A 6,000-nucleotide genomic window follows, 5' to 3' on the forward strand; every position below is an offset into this window, starting at 1 on the left:
CGGCAAGTGGCACCCTGTTGACAATCTGCAACACAACACATCCATGTTAGACCTTCGAGCAGTTGCTAGTCTGATTGCTTTTGACATATCTTCTGACGTCATAGAGCGTACCCTGCCGACTCTCCAAAGTGGTGATCACCGAACCTCCCTGCTATGATGGAGCTCACACCTTCCGCGCTTTATACGTTTTTATTTACTAAATTTATTTTTTGTGTACCTGCGAACTCAATAACTGCGACTTTGTCTAAATGCTATGTAGATCCAATATTTAGGGGAATCCCCCAAGGTGGAGCAAATTTGTAGTAAGGGAGTAATTACTCATTGAAATCCACCCAAAGAAAGCTATGCAGCTCTCTCAGAAACTTCGTAGTTAAAGAAAAATTCGTCCTGGTCCGGGGTCGAACAAGGGACCACCGCCTTTCCGGGGCAGTCGCTCTACCAACTGAGCTAACCAGGACTTTTTTTTTTTTTTCTCTATTACCTGAACTAACCAGGACGGTCAGCAGATCAGATGGCAGGGCGAGAGCGAATTGATCATTAACTCGAAGTACGAACGGTGTTGATCAAATATTTAGGGGAATCCTCTAAGGTGGAGTAGATTTGTAATAAGGGAGTAATTAATCCGTGACGTCCACGCAGCGCAGTCGTATGGCTGCACTTGGGTGACTGTCAATGAGTAACTATTCCCTTATTATAAATGCTATGTAGCATCCAAAGGTATTGTTTACTGGACTACAAACCAAGTACCCGGATTAGATATCGGCCGCGGCGGTCGCGTGTCGATGGAGCCGTTTCCGGAGCAAGGCGCCAGTGGACGTCAAAGCCTCACAGGCGGTCGAAACATATCCGGAGCTCTTGACTACGGTGTCGCTCATAACCTGAGTCGATTTGAGACGTTAGACCCAATAAACCAAACCAACCAACAACACGATGCACATGATTTTGGCAGCATAAGCACTGTACAACCGACTGCGGGACTCGAGCAGCAGTGTCATTCATGAAGTTACAGATGCTCACGTGTATATTGTCCGCTGAACAAAGATGCTATTATTTAACCAGTATTGACAAGAATTTCGTTCCTGTTTTCTCAAATATGTACTGTTCTGTTCGTGTTTCATTTGCCCATTTCTGCAGCTTACTGTTGCTGAGTGAAAGGGAAGGAGAGCTCCATGAATTTTACATGGATCATGAAGAAGTGCATGTCAAAAAAAATAATAATAAATAAACGTTAGGGATCAAGATAAATTCGAACGCCGAAAATAAGTAGAGTTCGATCGATGGCGCACAGTTCATGGCACGCTTAGTAGTCATTTCCAAAAAAAAAAAAAAAAGGCAGTCATCATTAAGCGTAAGCGGAGCCGACCGCGCCGTCACTAAGTTGTCTCCTTGTTCACTCTGTTGCTCTAGTGCTTCACACAACAAGTAGCCACAGTCAGAGCTTATACCTTGTTACTCACCTATAATTCTGTATGGGGATACGAGCTGTCAGCGGTGGGATTATAGCGAACGAATTAAAACGGCGTTCTAAATAATGACTGCAGTTTTGACATGCCGCGATGCGAATGTTTTGCTAGTGTGCGAGGTTTAGGCCCAGTGTGTCTTGGTAATTAGTTTTACCACCCGACTTTCTTTTTATTCCCAATGCAACCGGGATAGCTCGTTCTCCTGGTCTGGCTTTCCCTTTAATTAGGTCACATGGCGAACTTCTATTGCATGTACCGATTCCGATTTCAACTCTCGATTTCGTTTTACTTCGGCTGCTAGCATTAGTTGGAAGGCACACTGAAATAATCAAATTTTGTCTATAAAAATGAAATGTGCTTCATTCCACCAGCCGCATGCAACTTGTGTAATTTCTTTTAGCATCGTTATATTCATAAAAGCATATATCGTATGAATGAACACTCCAATATAACAGAAATGGAACCGTTTTTGCAAAAATTTTCGCTATCATTTTCGCTGTTGTAAGAAGCCATAAGCCATAGTTTTGTCCAAAACAAAGTCTACTTGCAAATCATCTTGCGTCTGCAGAGCGGCAAGCGGTCTTGACGTCTTGTCCAGTTATGTCTCAAATTATCGGCGTTATCTGCTACCTCTCTTTAGCATAGTTCGCTGGTTCGGTTTCGCGGTTGTGTTCGAACCATGACCACAATTTTATTTATTTTGCTTTGAAGGAAAAATTTATGACGCGCAAATTCATGACGGGTATTTTGAGGAGTCCTTGCTATCCGTCCTTTGGGTTAGCACCAATGCTCACATTCTGGAAAGTGGAAGGCCACACGCTTTAGCAGCAGCAGTTTAGGGGAAGGGGCTTCATAGAAGTTGAGAGGGAAGGAAGATGATGTGCTGTGCATGTATTGCAAGTGTCGCAGACGTATGAAGTAGTGAACTCGCCTATGCTGCGGATGGATCGGTACATAAAGAAGGCCGATCGGCTTGCACTCAGTTATGAAGGGTCATGCAGTGAAACTTGGTATGCACAGCTGCGACTTCCTCTCATTTAAGTAAAAAATGTACGTGGTAGACGCTCCAGCCTGGACCCTAACTTCCTCTTTCGACCTCCATTTCGACCCTCGCAAAGCAAGACGAGCTTCTCTTCCGTCGTGTGTTTCTTAGTGTACGTCGTGTTTTCGTGTGTCCTGTGTGTTTTGTTGTGTTGCTCAGAACATATATCGCCTGCATCCTGCAAAGTCTGGTGATGAGAAAATTGTGCGTCAAAGAGAACGCCTATTTTAGCCGCAGGTTCTTCTTAATAGAGGTTGGTCGGGATGCGTTGGCCAGCAGCCAGCCGAAGGCAACTGACAAAGGCAGCGCTGCTTCGCCACTTGTTCTCTTTTGAACACTGTTGCTCCCTGCTATTCCCTTGACCATTGTTTTTACTTCTCTTTTCCCCACGATCAGGTCTAAAATCCTGCTACCTGGTGAAGACGGAAGCCAGGAGCGGAGGCTGAAACATGTGCTTAGATGAGACGAAGTCGGTCTGACAGGGCCTGTCAACGGCTCCGTGCTGATCCTGACGAAGGCCGTAAACTGAATCAGACGGTACGGAAAGGCTCCGGCTAGTCTTGCGGTTGTACCTCAGCTTGTGAGGAGGATCTAAAACCATTGCTTCCACTGGACCGTGCTTGGCGAGCTATAGGTTCAGTATGCTTGCGCATTCCTTGCACATCAGTTTGCGCTAATCCTGCGGCTCCCTCCGTCGCTGCTCTTCCTGTCTGCCAAACGCCGGGCGATGTAATCCACTCATACGCTCGGGGGAACCTCAGCCCATCTCGTAGCGCACCGTGGTTGCTCTCAGGCGGTGTTCGTCAAAACCGATTGTCGCTGAACACCGCGGGAGGCGCACGCGGAATCGCACGCGAATGTCTCTCTTGAGGCCCGCAGGCTTCGTTTGCCCGGGTTGTGTGCAGCGCTTAGCGGGCTGCGAGACGAGCCTCGAGGCCAGGGGCCATCATGTAAGCAAGACTCCACTAAAATGTGAGGGCGTTGCGAGGCTTTCCGCCTCGCGAGTTCCGTCTTACACCGTAGGCAGCGAAACTGTTGCCAGGCGGCTGGCATGAGTTCTGCCTAAACTGGTCCCCGTCTGCATTCAAAGATGCATCCAGCCGGTGATACAAACAGTGAAAGAGTGCACCAGTTTCGACAACCTCACTGGATGCTCGGGCGTGTATATATGCGAACTTTGGTACACGTGACATTTTGCCGTGAGCGATATTCGGTCTGCGCGGAAGCGACCGAATCTGCGAACTCACGTTTAGCAGCACAGTTCCGTCCTGCACTGTCGCCGCGGCGGATGAGACGTTGGCCAATCATTAATTTACTTGAGTTCAATTTGGAAACCCATAGTATCATAGAGCTTGAACTCTTGAAGCTGCGGCGTCCGGTCCCTCATATACTTCTAATGACTCCAATCACTGCCGCCTTTAGAGAGAAGCCGTTTTTATGTGAAGTGGCGTTGTGGCACGCCCTTCCTGGTACGACGGCGGGAAACAGCCCTGCGTACTGGCGCAACACCAACGACTGTGCAATTGTGGCATCGTTGCAAACTCAGCTGGCCAAACTGACCTGAGAGAAACCTAATCTGTCTCAATAAAACTGCGACCGACTGCTAGAGATGGAAACACCCTCTTGACAATGCCAAGCCCGTCGACTTGTCTTCCAGTGATGCTACAGCGCATGTGGCGGTTTCTGTTAGTTGGCTCATTATGTTGCAGAAGCGGCAAAGACCACTGCGAGAAAACCACATTTGCCGGCGGGGAATGCGGACCAGTCTCCCTTCTTGTCTAGTCCCTGCAGTATTGTGCGGACAAATTCCAAGCGTCTATAGAGATCTGAAAACCACAAGCGCCCGGAAGTCTGAACATAGTCTGAACGATTCATGATTACAGAGCGAAGCTATACAGATGCTGAAATTTTGTTCCCCGACGTGCATCAGACAACCAACAGGCTGTGTGACAAGTGGAGAGAGGATCATTATAAAGCCATTCAGATACCGCTGAAGACGAGCGTAATGTGTTTTGGCTCTCCGCCTTGGTCCATGCAGCTGGGAGCCATACAGCGCACAATATCGGTCGCATGCATTTGGTACTTCCTGCGCCGCATTCTGGCTTTCGGTATAGCAGCAGTCAATCTCTCACTGGGCGTCGGGCAGATTATTCCAACGAACACATTACCCCAAGGTCCGTAAAAGGTGCAATCAAAAATTATTTCAAAGCACCGTGAACGGTGCATTCAAAACAAAGGAAGAACAGTGTGGTTATGCACAGTATAGGATGCTGTTGAAGAGAAACAAGGTAAGGAGATGAGGAGAAGGAGCAAAGAGAAAGCGGGAAAATGGTGGCAGTTCGCACGAGCGGAAACAACAACAACAAAAAACAGTGACAACAATTCGCTGGCGGTCGCAGAGGCCTGCGGACTTCGTTGTACGCCAGAGCTCTTTCCTCTTTTTGCACCGACAGACGCTGTGTGAGGCCGCGGGGTCGCCGCGAGGCCTTTCTTTGAGACAATGGTCGATTGTGCAACTGACTTAGCGGCGAAGGAAACACAAAGCAGCCTACGCACACAATACCGTGGCCGGTTCAATAGAGGTCGCTATGCGAGCCGTATACGCCAGATCAGACACGAACCGCTCAGCCAAAAGAGATCCTGTGCCTTGCGCACGCATGACGTCTCGTCGCTCCGGACGAGACGATTCCGCTCTGTCGAAGGGGCAACGCCTGCTGCGGAGCGCTGGTGATTCACTGCCTGAGGGAAGCGAAAACTGGAGCAGACGCCGGTTTATCAGGGGCCCGCAACTTCACTGATGTTGTTTGCACAGTGCAAACAGCCTCACTTTGCAAAGTGCAAAACTGCACTGACAGCACTACTCCAGCGCGCATATTTTAGTTGATGCTTTTTGCTGCTAGCATAAAAGCAGTAGTACCTTTTGGGTGCCCCTAATATATGGGTGTTGGGCCAAATGATCTTCTCCATAATTTTATTTCAAAGATGCAATTTCTTTTTCGTTTATTCATATGTAATCATCATTCATTTATGCATAGATCAAGGTGGGGCTGTCTGACATATATATTATACAAGATAGAGAAGCCTTGTTTCTTCCTGTCTTAGCGCGGAAAAGTGACCATTGTGTCTGTTTCTATTGATGACTGTGAGAAAGCAGAGAATCTCAAAGTAAATGGGCCTGAATTGGACGACGGTGATGATCATAGAAGACTAACAGTGCGCTCAAGTGCCCTCAACGAAAGTTGGCCACGGAGCTGCATCTGGACCCGCTACTGTGCTGGGCTGTAGCTCAGTAGGCATCGCTTTGCACTATACCGCTACTACCCACGAGACATTAGGTGAGTTTTCCCGGGCCCGATCCCCGGCTGTTAGTCGCTAACAGTAGCTCCTTCCCAAATATTTTACCCCCCCCTCCCCCCTTGGGGGACGAAATGATAATTGCCCGCTCTCGGGTCCCATCTGTTCTATTCCAATTAGTTTGGTTTGGTTTATGGTACT

The sequence above is a fragment of the Amblyomma maculatum genome, chromosome 1 (assembly GCF_055883805.1).
Source record: "Amblyomma maculatum isolate TAMU_Amacu chromosome 1, ASM5588380v1, whole genome shotgun sequence".
NCBI lineage: Eukaryota > Metazoa > Arthropoda > Arachnida > Ixodida > Ixodidae > Amblyomma > Amblyomma maculatum.